Source organism: Mustela nivalis (assembly GCF_964662115.1).
Source record: "Mustela nivalis genome assembly, chromosome: 2".
Lineage (NCBI taxonomy): Eukaryota > Metazoa > Chordata > Mammalia > Carnivora > Mustelidae > Mustela > Mustela nivalis.
The window spans coordinates 117,914,318-117,929,306 of record NC_139021.1 but is presented as its reverse complement, the minus strand read 5'-3'; the positions used below and the strand labels follow the sequence as shown (position 1 = coordinate 117,929,306).

Below are 14,989 nucleotides of genomic sequence, written 5' to 3'. Positions count from 1 at the left end.
ATTATTTGCCTGTTTGTTTAGGGAAGAACAGCTCTAAGGCAAGATTATATCTTCCCTGCTATGTGCTCTGTGACTAACATTGCCATGGGATCTAGTATTTGATGTTTTCTTTTTGGAATGGACATCGTTAATATTGTTATTTCATAAATGGATGAGTGATGGTAAAAATGTCAGGGATATTCCAAATATATTTATCTCCACAATACTTTCTTCATCCCCTAATTGCTAATTTACAAAAAGTGCTTTCTGTGTCTAATAAGTTAATAAGGAAAGGGTTTATAAGTAAAACACAGGTTTTGATCTAAAATTTGTGTCATAGTGTCTATGAACACTCATGAGTTAATAATGAATTATTGCTTTAGAGACCAATAGTTTCTATGAACACTTTACATAGTACTTAAGCTCTTTGCTTCTGGGACTTTCACAATTACCATATCTTAAAAAAGTACTTTGTATTTGGGTGGTTTAAATGAATAATAAACAACATCTCCCATATGTGTTTGTGGAATTGCTTATATTACCATCAATTTGGTCAAATACTTAAAAATGAGCTATTTTATACCCATTTAAATCTATTATATATGTAGATAAAGAAATACAAATACTAACATAGCAGGACTTTTACTTTTGAGGTTGTGAAAACCTTGCCTAAAAATGTGGTAAAAACAACAACAGCAACAACAGCAACAAAACCTTAAATGTGAAGAGGAGAAGAAAGCGATTTTGGAAACATTACTAAGAAAGCAGGAACTCAGTCCGGTAGCTATAAAAATACAGAATACAAGTCATCTGATGTAAAAACAAACAAACTAAAAAACAACCAGTTAAGTTTATTGTGCCGTTATGCACACTTTTGATCCAAATAGTGATGGAAATCTTGTAGATTTCCTCCTTCACAGTGGGCACAAATAAACCCAAGCCTTGGTTCTCTTCTGCACAGAGAGACCACCTGCTACTGCTATGTCACATTTTCCTCTTGGATTTTTCATTTCCTCTCGTAGTTGATTTAGAGGTGCTGCTTTCAGAGTTTAATGTCAGTGCAGTGCTTGGGTCAGGATGGAAACTCTGCTATGGTCTCGTTGACCTCTGCATCACCACTGGCCAGCAACTCTAATGACACACTTCCACATTTTCTCCTTGAGGATGGAGCGGGAGGGGCGTGTGCACACGTGGTCTGACCACATACCTGTGCAGCAAGGTCCTCTCGTATTGTTCACAAGTGTGTGCCCTTCAGGCTATGCAGTGGTCACTCACCTTCACCCCCTGCTCTAACACTGTGGATTCTGAAATGCAAAGTTCATGCGTAAATCTGCTTGTGTGAGGAGACTGAGGCATTGTTACAAATTTTATTCATTGTTTGGCAGGAGTCAGATTGAACTACCCAATGTTTGGGGTCCTGTTTTAGCAGGGTAGCAATCCTCTCAGTTTGATATGATGCTCAAGAAATAAAACTGAGACTCTGAGGGGTGAGTAGTTTACCCAAACCCACCTGATGGATGAACGCAGTTCTGGAACTCCCAAACCCACCTGATGGATGAATGCAGTTCTGGAACTCAAACATGCATGTTGTTTTGTTTTGTCTTGTTTTGTTTTAAAGTTTTACTTATTCATGAAAGAGAGAGGGAGAGAATAAGCAGGGAGAGGGGAAGAGGCAGAGGGAGAAGCAGACTCTCCACTGAGCAAGGAACCCAATGTCAGGATTCAATCCCAAGACCCTGACATCATAACCAGAGCTGAAGGCAGATGCTTAACTGACTGCACCCAGGCATTTCTCAAACATATGTTTAATGACTTCAAAATCTATTGTTTCCACTATTTGACTCTTTTGCCATTTATCTACATTCTTAAAATCCTGTCTTCGGTGGGCTGACAATTTTACCTTTTCAATTTAATTGAAATCTCAGAGGTGGATTTAAAATGAGTTTAATATTGGGACACCTGGGTGGCTCAGTTGGTTAAGCAGATGCTTTCAGCTCTGGTCACTATCCCAGCGTCCTGGGATCGAGTCCCACATTGGGCTCCTTGCTCTGCGGACAGCCTGCTTCTCCCTCTGACTCTGCCTGCCACTCTGTCTGCCTGTGCTCGCTCTCTCTGACAAATAAATCAATAAAATCTTAAAATAAAATAAAATAAAATAAAATGAATTTAATATATACATGGCTGTATCTGTTAACTTTCTGATTTTAATCCTCCATTGAATCGTGTTGCCTTCCAACCAAAACTGGCACTCTTTGGCATTGGAATTCACACCCAGTCCCAGGTGAGATCTTACGGTGGTGAGATGGAGCTCCTGGTGGGGCTGCTTGAGATTCTTTCCCTCTCCCACTGCCCCTCCAGCTTGCACTCTCGCTCTCTGAAATAAATAACTAAATCTTTTAAAAAAATGAAGTTACAGTAGAAATCATTAGTTATATGATAATCAAGAGTAGAGCAGAGAAAGCAATCCGTGATCCTCACCATTTTAGGTTTTCCAAAGTTACCATAGTTTATACCAGTTTTAACAATCTGAAAACTAATTTTAACAATATGAGTAAAATCCTAGAACTTTGTATATAATTTCTATTGATTTTTTTTTTTTTTAAATAATGTAAAGCCAGGTAATTTTTTTTTCTTTTCTTTTCTTTTTTTTTGAAGATTTTATTTATTTATTTGACAGAGAGAGAGCACAGGTAGGCAGAGAGGCAGACAGAAAGAGAGAGAGAGAGGAAAGGAAGCAGGCTCCCCGCTGAGCAGAGAGCCTGGAGCGGGGCTCAATCCCAGAACCCTGAGATCATGACCTGAGCCGAAAGCAGAGGCTTAACCCACTGAGCCACCCAGGCGCCCCATAAAACCAGGTAAATTCTATTCTTTAATAAAATTTATCTAAAATTGACAAATTTAATTTTTTTTAGAGTCACTGGAAATACTTTAACTCCATCCAAGTAGGTTTGGGGACTTTTCAGTTCCCTTGGCATACATTTATGAGAAATATCATTTTTAATAACTTAGAATTTCTGAATGTTTAAATTTGGCTGAATATTAACTTAAGAGTTGCTTTGCAATCTAACATCTCTAATTAGGATCATTTGTAATTTGAAGTATCTGTTACATTGTCCAGTATCTAAAAATAAAGTCTGTGATCTATTGTAAGAAACTATCCCAAATAATTAAAAAAAATGTGCAAAGTTGCTCATCACATCATGATATATACCACAAGGATTAATATGACTTCAATTTCTAAATGTAAAATAAATATTATAACAAACTGAATCTAACATTGCAGAGTTTGAACGACTCTGTAGCGATGTAAAAAATGCTTGTGTGAATTAAATTTTCTAAGAGCCAAAACCAAATTAGTCATTTTTGATATTATGAAAACTAATTTTTACCAAAAAATATTTGAAAATAACTCAAGAAAGCATTCCCTATGAGTGTTCCCTTAAAAATAGCATCAGAAGCAAATTCAGTCAATGTACATTCTTCTCTGTACAAATTTATATTTGAAACTGGTGTTGCATATTTTGTATTTTGATTATATTTATTCAAATGGAAAAAAAATAAGATGGTTGCTAGATTTTTTTTTTTTTTTTTTTTTTTGGTGATACTTCTGAAAAAGGTTTTCTGGCTCAGATACCAGAATTCCCTACCCTGAGACCATCCTGTTAAAAACAGTTTATTCAGAATTCTGAAAGAGTATTTTCATTTGTCATCAAGAAAGTTTTTTGTAGACAAGAGATTTATAAACTTCATGAGCAATGAACACCTTTGGATGAGTTACTGTAAAAAATATGGAGGAGACTCTTCTCTATCATTCATATAGGTCCATTTGTAAGAAATGTTGTACACAAGGTATTTTATTGTACTTTGAAATTGGGGACTTATTTTCCTCAAACAGAATATAAGGTTGCACTCTACTATGTGCTTTCAGTTATTTTACTGAAAACACTCATGTCTCCTTCCTGAAAATAAATTCAAACTCCACATTTTTTTCGAAAAGTAAATTTTGATTTCAATTCAAGATAATTTGCAATCAAATGATGTTTTTAAGAAATTAGAATTTGAAATTTAGTCATGTTTTTGCCCTGACAGTGGCACAAGCTCACACATGTGTCATACTCTGGTTTTTATGATTCCCTTTTTAAATGACAATGTGTGACTGAAGTCATCAATTAATTAAAGTCTGTGCAGCATAAGAAATCCAAAGTCCTATAACTCTCTTTACCAGAAGACTTACTATTTTTTTTTTTACAAAAAAAATTAGAATCTTCTAGTTGCATTTTTGTCACATTATTTTCTTTGTTTGGGAAAGACTACATAATGAATACCATTAATGCCCTATTCTCCAACATTATTCTTATTTTCGCATTGAAATCTGTCATCTGAAGAGAAAGGAATTTTAGGTTACTTCAGAGATACTGATGCACTGCTGTCACTGAGCCCTAATCTGCAGTGACACTTTCTCCAGCATTGGAGCATCTAAAACTTTCCTTACGAGTGGCTTCTAGGTTCATATTTGGGGGATGTTCATGTTTTTATACATGCACACACATTTGAACAGAGATAGCCATATGTCGAGGCATTAAATCATTCCTACCAAATTCTCCCTACAGACAGCTTTTCTGTTTTGTCTTCCAGTCTATCAACTAATTTTGTAAAATGTCTTGAAATGTAGTCACTATTTCAAAACATTCTCCAGAAAATCCACGAACTGTTGGATGGCAGAGAGGAACATTATCAGGTCTCTTTTCCTGGTTAAGCATCGTGAGGAGTGGAAGGTTCAGAACTCTGGGTCTTTCTTCTTATGTTCATAGGAGAGGACTTACAATCCCTTCAAAAATAGTTGGTAGAGCCCCTGAGGTCAGCAGAGAACAGCAGTTCTCAGTAACAGGGGGTTTGTTTCTTACCAAAGGAGCAAAACCAGAGGAACTCCCCACACAATGGCTCTTGAACCACACAGAGGCTTCTACCAAAAGTTTGTGCCTCCTGTTAATGTTTGATTCAGTAGGGATACCTTCTGTCCATCTGAAAATGTGTTGGCTATTTTTGAGGATTTCCAAATGAGAACTTCCAATGCCTTTTTTGATGAACTGCTTAAAAAACATTATAAATTTATTTTTATTGATACCGAAAGAAAACAGAATTAATGTTTCTCCAAGCCACACTTCAAACTATCAGATGATGTATCTGCAGACTTGTAGAAAACACCATCTTTTCTTTCCTTCTTGAAAGCTGCTGACTCCTAGCTTGGATATTTCCTGATGTGTCTACTTGATCAATAGATTTCCACTCTATTTATTTTTGAGAGAGAGAGAGTGCATACACATGTGAGTGGGAGAAGGGGAAGGAAGAGGAGGAAAGAGAGAATCTCAAGTGGACTTTCTGCTAAGCATGGAGCCCACAGTGGGGCTCAGTCTCAGGACCCTGTGATCATGACCTGAGCCAAAATCAGGAGTAGGCCAGTCAACCCAGTGAGCCACCCAGGGCCCCCATCTTTCATTACTTAGATTTTTTAGATTTAGTCTGAATTTTAGTATGTCTAGAACTTTTCCAAGCAATAAATTTAATACAGAAACTGGTTAATACCTGATTTATTTTCGGGATGACCAGTTACAATGTTTCTGTCTCTTTCATTGATTTCATCCCTTTGTTGCTAGGGAAACTGTTAGGCGTAAACTAGATATTTATATACCTAGTATGTATATTTTTTTGATCATGTGTTTCCATTTTATATTTCCCAACCTGTGCTAGGCCTGTTTATTGTTCTCATTTTGTTGTGCTTTTTGTTTTAGAGAAAGAATGAGAGAGTGAGACAGAGAGCATGTGTGGTGGTGGAGTGGAAGGGCTGAGGGAGGGGGAGGGGGAGGAGGAGGAAGAGAATCCCAGGCAGATTCCCCGCCCAGTGCAGAGTGAGGGGCAGGAACCAAGATCATGCATGACCAAGGTTCATCCGTCTGGAGGCTCAACCAATTGAACCACCCGGGAGCCCCTAAGCCTTTCTTAAATAATGATAGATGCCCAGATTTCTAGTAAGAGACTGGTTGTCTTTCATTCCTATGAATAGAAAACTGATATATGCACTGTAACACAAAAACAGTAAGTACCTTATCTTACACCACAAAATAGCATCATAAGTTCCTGTTAGAAACAAGATCTTAAAAAAATGTTAGTTTCCCGGGCTGCTGTAGCAATTACCACAACCTCAGAGGCTTGAAACAGCAGAGGTGCATCCTTTCACAGTTCTGGAGGCATGAAATCTGAAAAGGTGTTGTCAGGACTACCCTCCCTCTGAAGCCTCTAGGGGAGAATCCTCCTCGGCCTCCTCCAGCTTCTGGCAGCTTCGAGGGTTCCAGGGCTTATAGCCACAACCTTGCAGTCTCTGCCCCTGTCTTCACGGGGCCTTCTCCTGGCCTCTGTCTGTGTGCCTGTGCTTGCAACCCTTCCACTTCTTTTAGGTAGATCTCATGGGATGTAGGGACCACACACAGTCAAGCTAGGATAATTTCATCTCAAGATCCTTAACTTAGTTAGATCGACAAAGACCCTTTTCCAAAGTAAGGGCATGTTCACATATTCTACGGGTTAGAACTTGGACATATCTTTTTGTAGGTGCGATCACTATTCAACTCAACACAAACATTTAAAAAAAAAAAACTGGATCCCAGTTAAAGAACTCATGATGTAGAAGAAAAACCTATTCCTAAATATGATAGTAATTAAAAAATCCATTTTATGCATATATTTCTCACAACCTCTGCTCCTATAAATAGCAACTTATATTTTCACTCATCCAAATTTTAGCCCTAATTTTTTTCAGTGTTCAATGATTCATTAGTTGTGTATAACACCCAGGGTCATCACATCATATGCCCTCCTTAATGCCCATCAACCGGTTACCTCATTCCCCTACCCCTCTCCCTTCTATAACCCTCAGTTTGGTTCCTAAAGTCCAGAGTCTCTCATGGTTTGTCTCCCTCTCTGATTTCTTCTTTCCCCGTTTCCCCTCCCTTCCTGTATAGCCCTCCATACTATTTCTTATGCTCCATGTACAAGTGAAACCATATGATAATTTTCTTTCTCTGCTTGTCTTATTTTACTTAGCATAATTCTTTCTGGTTCCATTCGTGTAGTCTTCTAAGGGTCATCTCAGTTGTTAGTTCCGTAGACAGTCTGAATTCTCTTCCAGATATAAATAACTTCCCTATTATATATTGAAAAGTTCTATATGTTTTTGTTTTTGTTTTTATGACAGTAAAACTGTCGTGAGCTATGATGTAATCAGTACCTCTTCCTAGACTTTTTTTTCTAATCATCACTCTAACATTTCACAACGGAAACACTGAGGCTTTGAAAGACTCAAAAACATTCCCAAGGTGATGTAGCTGGACATGGGCAGGATCAAAGTGCAATTCAGATTAGTCAGACCCTTGTCCCAAACTTGTCATCATTACACAATGTACCTGAGACATCTTGGCCTTCCCAGTGCTGTGAAGAGACAGCTGTCAGAGATTTGAAGATGTCACTCCTTTCATCTCCTGTCCAACATATGATCTTCGTGAGGCCACCTGATGTCTCCATCTCAGCTCCTGCCTGGTTCACAAAGAGAAGAAAACACTTATTTTTATAAATCTGATATGGAGATTAAAAGACAAGATTTAATTAAAATGCTTAGAAAAGAATCTAAAAATAAAATGTAGATGCTGAAGCATTGTAGTTGCTTCTGAAAATTGATGATAGAATTTGTTTTGAATGCTTCCCAATACCTGGTCTGTGTGAAGCATGTAATAAAGGTCTATAGTTTACATAAACAATACTAAAATTATTAGCAGCCTGTGCTGATGAATAAGAGCTATATATCATGTCATTTTTCAAAGAACCTTGTTCTAGTCCAGTTGTTCAGACCAGAGTGGTCATTCATATAATACAAAAAGAAGTTTCATTATCTGCTGCCCACACAAGTGTTTTGAATAATTGCCACCTTTGAAAATATTTATTTGAGATTCATTTATATTTAAAATATTTTGCTTCATAGGGAAAATTTTAAAAGAACTTATTTTATAGTAAATTACATGTAAAGATGAAAAAAGAACTCAGTACCATTTTGACCACTCTAATCCTGCATACCAACAGCTGAAGGTGGCTAGAAACACACAAACACACAAGTGAACTTCAAGTGGCCTGTCATCCCTGTGTACTTAATTATATTGCATTTTCCCCATTCGTTCATGCTCTTATTTTCTCAAGGAGTACTTTATGCCTTATTTCCTCAAACCTCCACACACCTTTCTCATCCCCAAACTTCCACACATCCCCTGCATTTTCTCTAGAAATAATGAATGAACTGTGCATGTCCACCAGAACTCAGTCCCTTGTACCAACCTGAGGTCATGCCCACATGCCCCCTGCAGTCATGCCCACAGTCTCTCCTGCTCCTGTTCTGTCTACACTTCCCTCCCCCATGGATTATTCCCATCAGTAATGTTCCATCCTTAAACACACAAACATGCACCCTGCACACGACTCCTGGACCAGTCATCACCAGTCTCTTCTTGGCTCCATATTTTGCTGCTCACTTGTATGACAAGAACATCAAAGAACAGTCTAAACTCTATTTCTTGAAGATTTCTTGGAGGGTTTCTATTCCCACTGTTTTCCTGAAGCTACTTTTCTGTTCAGGACACCAGTGACCCCTCCTTTGCCTCATACTCTGTGGTCAATTCTCAATCCTTATCTTTTTTTTCAACATTATCAGCAGCACTTGACACATTCACATCCTCTCCATTTTGGAAACTTCTTTTTCACTGGGCTTTAGAAACTCTTCACTCCTTCTCAGCTGCTTTAGCTAGACCACCCCTCTTATTTTTCCCACCACAAACTATTTGCAGGTCTCATTTCTTCTCCCTTTACTCACCCCATAAGTAGTCTGTATCAGTTGCATGATTATTCCATGAATGTCAACTTTGTTTCTCACCTGACTTCCAAACTCATCGATATCAGGCTGTCATCATTACTTGTCATCCTTTAACTTTCCAAACCGAACTCTTATTGTCTGCTTTAAATCTACTTTTCCTTCCACATAACACATCCTAGGAAGTGGCACCCTTACTCTGCAAGCCCCCCGAGCTGACTACTTTTCTCATCTCCTCTACTCCTGGCCCCCTCTCAATTGAGCTGCAGTTAAATTGAACTATTTGGTGTTTCTCAACCATGCCTGGCATGCTCCCAACTCAGGGCCTTTGAAATTTGTGTTCCTGCTTCCCAGTGATGGATTTTCTAAAAGGTCCCCTGCTCTATTCAGGTCTCAGTTCAAATGTCACTTTATCAAAGAGCCTTCCCTGAGCATATACTACTTAAGGAGCAACTCTCTCACTCCTCAAGCCCTCACATCCATCTTCAAGGGCTAACACTGCCTACATTATGTTTGTGCTTTTGTCTCCTCTTACAAAATTCAAGCTCCATAAAGGCCTTGTTAAATCACACTTTTCAAACAAGGTGAAAAGGTTAAAAAAAAAAAAAGACAAATATGTCTGGCCATTTTATTTTTAATACTTAGGAAGAATACTTAATACACTTTGGCTTTGTGTTTAAGTTGTAGAATTTCAGTGTAGAAGGCAGGAAAAACAACCTCTAGCACTGACCCCAAAGAACATCTCTACGGATGTACTGCTGAATTATTGATCTTTTATTTCTGTTTTGTTAGGGCCTTCTTTTTATTTTCATTCATTTCTTAACACTACATTTGCCACACTATGCAGGAGAAATAGATAACTTACCACCATTATCCAGGGGCAGAAAACCTAACTTGCTTTCACAAATGAGCAAAATCTGTAAAGTGAATTTATTTAATCAAAGTTCAATTAAAATGTTTGGATTAGATATATTTTATCAAATCAGTTTAACATGTATATGTTTAATATATCATCTACACAAATAACCAGATACCTTAAAAATGTACTTAATCCATCAAATCTGAGATATCCCCAAGATTTATAATTATATCCCAAGTTCTGAAGTTTACAAGTTACTGGATAATTGTTTAATTTGTTTTCTAAGAAACTAAAGTAGCAATAATATCTTTAAAATAACCAACAGAAATTCATTTCAATTTGTGATAGTATTTTTCTTCAATAAAGAAGTTTAAATAGGCTACAATTTGTCACCTGGGCCTTGTGGCAGCAGGCTGGGCACGAGGACCATGCTGGGCCGGACCCTCCAAGAAGTTTCTGCAGCACTGAAACAAGGCCAAATTACTCCAACAGAGCTCTGTCAAAAATGTCTCTCTCTTATCAAGAAGACCAAGTTTCTAAACGCTTACATTACTGTATCAGAAGAGGTGGCCTTAAAGCAAGCTGAAGAATCAGAGAAAAGATACAAGAAAGGTCGCTCACTTGGGGATTTAGATGGAATTCCCATTGCTGTAAAAGACAACTTTAGCACGTCCGGCATTGAGACAACTTGTGCCTCAAACATGCTGAAAGGTTACATACCACCTTATAATGCTACAGTTGTTCAGAAGTTGTTGGATCAGGGAGCTGTCCTGATGGGGAAAACCAATTTAGATGAGTTTGCGATGGGGTCTGGAAGCACAGATGGTGCATTTGGACCAGTTAAAAACCCCTGGAGTTATTCAAAACAATACAGAGAAAAGAGGAAGCAGAAGCCCCATGGGGAGAACGAGGATTCAGACTGGCTTATAACCGGAGGAAGCTCGGGAGGGAGTGCGGCGGCTGTAGCAGCATTCACATGCTTTGCGGCTTTAGGATCAGATACAGGAGGATCGACCAGAAATCCAGCTGCCCACTGTGGGGTTGTTGGTTTCAAACCAAGCTATGGCTTAGTTTCTCATCATGGCCTCATTCCCCTGGTGAATTCAATGGATGTGCCAGGAATCTTAACCAGATGTGTGGACGACGCAGCAATTGTGCTGGGTATGCTGGCCGGGCATGACCCCAAAGATTCTACCACAATACAAGACCCTGTCAAACCATTTACACTTCCCACTTTGACAGATGTGAGCGAACTATGTATAGGAATTCCGAAGGAATATCTTGCACCAGAACTATCAGGTGAAGTGCAATCTTTTTGGTCCAAAGCCGCTAACCTCTTTGAGTCTGAGGGGGCCAAAGTAATTGAAGTGTCCCTGCCTCACACCAGTTATTCAATTGTCTGCTAACATGTATTGTGTACATCAGAAGTGGCATCAAATATGGCAAGATTTGATGGGCTAGAATATGGTCATAGGTGTGACATCAATGTGTCTACTGAAGCCATGTATGCTGCAACCAGGCGAGAAGGGTTTAATGATGTGGTGAGAGGAAGAATTCTCGCAGGAAATTTTTTCTTATTAAAAGAAAACTATGAGAATTATTTCATTAAGGCACAGAAAGTGAGACGACTCATTGCTAATGATTTTGTGAAGGTTTTTAACTCTGGAGTGGATGTCTTGCTGACTCCCACCACCTTGCAGGAGGCAGCACCATACCTGGAGTTCATTAAAGAAGACAACAGGACACGAAGCGCCCAGGATGACATTTTTACACAGGCTGTCAATATGGCAGGATTGCCGGCAGTGAGTGTCCCTGTGGCTCTCTCAAACCAGGGGTTGCCAATAGGACTACAGTTTATTGGACGTGCATTTTGTGACCAGCAGCTCCTTAAAATTGCCAAGTGGTTTGAAAAACAAGTACAGTTTCCTGTTATTCAACTTCAAGAACTAATGAATGATGGTTCATCAGTCTCTGAAATTGAAAAGTTAGCTTCTGTTTCTCTAAAACACTAGTGATAAATATAGCACGCAAATTAAAATAACTTGAAGATTTTATATTCGAGAGAAGTCCGATGATCCTGCTCAATTCCTGTAATTTGGTTCCTTGTCAACACAGTCGTTCGTTGGAATCGCCTTTTAAAACTCTTGTGATACTGTTAATTATAAATCACTATCAGCATCTATGAGGTATCCACTGAGTGTAAAGTACAGAATTTTTACATTAACACAGACACACGTTCGTGGAAAGTGAGGCATTCTGCAAAAATGTTCATTAAGAACAGAGCTTAGAGTACAAGTAAGCTTAGGGATAAGCCTCTCAGAACTTCCACATCTTTGTAACCAAAGTGCTAATAAAAGCTGTAATTTGTGCCTCCAGAGAGAACATGAACAGCCAGGCAGATGGGCAGTTCAAACATAGTGGAAGCTGCCTTGGGGGAGGTTAAAAAAGGCACAAAAACAATAAAATGGGAATATTTGCTTCTGAGTGCTGAACGAAGGAGGTAGAAGAGGCGCTCCGAGCGCTGGAGGAAGTGCGACGTGCTGGGGCCCAGAGTCATGCAAGACTGGGGGTACGCCCCTCTGGGGACGAGCGCAGGTGCAGACGCTCTTGATTGCTCTAAATATAGAGCTGCAGTGACTGAACACTTTGTCCTGTTTTGCTAACGTTGGAAATGTGACTTCTGCCATCGCAGGACCCCATGCCAAGGAACTAGAACAACTCCATGGAACTCATTCTCCTATTTACCAACCACAAAGGAACTCGCTGGTGTCACAGAAACATTTGCTGTAACCTAAGAGTCCATACTGGACTTGAAACTTGGGAGGCAGTGGAGCATGATTTTAGTGAGAAAGTTTCAAGATAGACAGGTATACCCAGTATGAAAAACTGGCAGATAATCTGGTGAGGATGCCACAGCCTCCTTCCTCACCCGAGCTTTCTCTGTTACTTACAGTTTCCTTACCCTCTTAGTTTCTTTACAGATGCTCTCTGTTTGGGTCCCTTAAGCCCAAAGGGACAGTAACGAGAACTCATATTCAATTTGAAAGAAAATTTTATGAAAATCATTCATTTCACCACTATAAAGTTTCATTATTAGACTTGTCTTTGCCAGAACACCATTGCCATCTCGCGTTGATCAGGTCTTCAAATTTGGCACTTACATACTACCAATAATTGTAAGTGGGAAGGTGAATTGTTATTTAAAAATTCACTTTGTTTAGTAAGGAAAAAGTCTTTTCTAAATACAAGGTACACGCAGGAGAAGTCTAAGTGGCAGAACCTTCTGCAGGGTCACTGGAATGTTGTATGGTGGGAAGTTAGCTTGCCTGTTACTTTCTCATTAATAGTTTTCTCTCCTCCCAGGATCCTTCCACTCCCAAATGGTCTGACAAAGTTTATATAAAATCTTGCTGTGCCAGCTCCACCAGTTTTATGAATCATGACTCTGAATCCCTGAAAGAGGAAGACATTCACAAGAGAGAATTGCATTTTTTTGTGACAAGGGAAAACCATCTTAGTTTGAAGGAGCTAATATGATGTAAAAAGCAAACAATAAATCTTTGCCCCAGTCTTTTTAAAAAAAAAAAAAAAAGAAGTTTAAATAAAGCTTTTCTTATTAAACTAAGTATTTTCATTCTTAAAAGTTTCATTTGCTTTTTTCTGTAAACAAATCACTATCACCAGACTCCCACTCCCTCTGTAATTACTGTTTCTTAAGAAAGCTCCATTCAGGGGGCACCTGGGTGGCTCAGTGGGTTAAGCCGCTGCCTTTGGCTCAGGTCATGATCTCAGGGTCCTGGGATCGAGTCCCGCATCGGGCTCTCTGCTCAGCAGGGAGCCTGCTTCCATCTCTCTCTCTCTGCCTGCCTCTCCGACTACTTGTGATTTCTCTCTGTCAAATAAATAAATAAAATCTTTAAAAAAAAAAAAAAGAAAGCTCCATTCAGAATTAGATTACAAGAAAATTATAGACATCAGCCACACTTAAAGGTGTTTAATATGACAGTTAGAATAGCTTCTGCTCTGTATGTATTAGTTGGCTGGTAGAAGATAGCACATGATGCAACTTTAGTTCCAACTCAAAGTATTAAAATCCAGGTACTTCTCATGTATCTTCAAGAAACGTGATTTTTAGAGGCTAATCTCTGTACACAGACTTTCCCAGTTTAATTAGGAGTCGTCATGTAACAGTATGTTTTGCTAGTGTTTTTGTCCATGTGAAGTCTCTCTCGGTAAGCATCATCACATATAAATGCCCTTTTTTCTCTCCAGTCCAGTAATCTGAAAGGGAAATTTCTTAGATTGTACTACCAAAGCCTATTCTGCCATTAGCTTTTTTTTTCCTTTTTGTTAACATATAATGTATAATTTGTTTCAGAGGTACCAATTTTTGATCATATGTTTTGAAATTCACATTCGTGACAGGAGTGGTATGCAGATATTTCTAGAATCCCACCTATATAATCAGGGCTTTATTGTTCTCTTCAATTTTATATTGCTCTTCTTTCCTACTATATTTAGATATTATTTTACTCCAAAAAAGTTATGTTTACACCAAATATAATAGGACATATGCCATCTCTTTTTTTTTTTTTTAAGATTTTATTCATATATTTGATGGACAGAGATCACAAGCAAACAGAGAGGCACACAGAGAGAGAGGAAGGGAAGCAGGCTCCCCGCCGAGCAGAGAGCCTGACGTGGGGCTTGATCCCAGAACCCTGGGATCACGACCCGAGCCAAAGGCAAAGGCTTTAACCCACTGAGCCACCCAGGCGCCCCCCATTTCTTTTTATCTTTATGGTGTCCTACATGCTAAATGTAGGAGTTCTGAAAATAGATTTATTTAGGAAGGCTTCTTTTTAATTCAGTTGATTGAAGAAGGAAAAAAAAATGTAGGGAACAAGTTTTGTGATCACAATAATTCAATTATTTATTCTTTTTTTTCTTTCTTTCTTTTTTTTTTTTTTCTTAATGAATAGTAGAGCAACATGCATGAGCTTAGAGTCAAAATGGGCTATCACTGGAAGTTGAAATACCAGATACCGAAAGCTGTTTTAAAAGATTGTCTAAAACCACATGGATGGCCTAGAGGATATTATGTTAAGTGGTATAAACCATACAGGAAAAGACAAATACCATATGATTTCACTCATAAGTGGATTCTAAAAACACAAAGCAAATGAATAAACAACAACAACAACAACAACCAGAAATAGACTCATAGATACAGAGCACAAACTGGT

General features: G+C 38.6%; 1 protein-coding gene and 2 pseudogenes across 3 annotated transcripts in view; all 3 read left to right on the top strand.

Annotated features, from left to right (window-relative positions):
• The window catches only part of PCDH15 (protocadherin related 15), a 1,700,294-nt gene that overhangs the window by 905,603 nt on the left and 779,702 nt on the right, over positions 1–14,989 (top strand). The gene's annotated exons all lie outside the window — the stretch shown is intronic.
• On the top strand, positions 10,172–11,149 carry LOC309859228 (glutamyl-tRNA(Gln) amidotransferase subunit A, mitochondrial pseudogene; annotated as a pseudogene). Its single transcript has one exon. The product of its transcript is annotated as a glutamyl-tRNA(Gln) amidotransferase subunit A, mitochondrial pseudogene (transcript).
• LOC309859229 (glutamyl-tRNA(Gln) amidotransferase subunit A, mitochondrial pseudogene) lies at positions 11,183–11,755 on the top strand (annotated as a pseudogene). The gene has a single exon. The product of its transcript is annotated as a glutamyl-tRNA(Gln) amidotransferase subunit A, mitochondrial pseudogene (transcript).